Source organism: Penaeus monodon, chromosome 31 (genome assembly GCF_015228065.2).
Source record: "Penaeus monodon isolate SGIC_2016 chromosome 31, NSTDA_Pmon_1, whole genome shotgun sequence".
NCBI lineage: Eukaryota > Metazoa > Arthropoda > Malacostraca > Decapoda > Penaeidae > Penaeus > Penaeus monodon.
The window spans coordinates 21,577,844-21,578,205 of record NC_051416.1 but is presented as its reverse complement, the minus strand read 5'-3'; positions in this window follow the sequence as shown (position 1 = coordinate 21,578,205).

Here is a 362-nt window from a genome sequence, read left to right as displayed (position 1 = left end):
AGACATTAAGATTTCACAGTTCTAATCTTAACAACAGGCTCTTCAAAATCATCAGAATCATCATTCTTCTCTTGCAATTTGCCTTTTCTCCCCCTTTTTGCTGGCTCAGTCTTGGGCGCCTTCTTCCTCCTTTTGGCCTGGGTTTTACTCTCTTCGCTTCCACCATCTTCAACGTTATCACAATATGACCTTTTTCCGCCTTTCCTTGACTTTGGCGACGACTCCTTGGGTGATGCTTTTTTGGGTGACGCTTTCTTGGGCGAGATCTTCCGAGGAGAGGCCTTCTTCATCTTCTTGGCTCCAATTGCTGTTTCAGTAAGGAAGAAATTTCTTAAACAAAGCTGGATTGCTTAGACTATCAT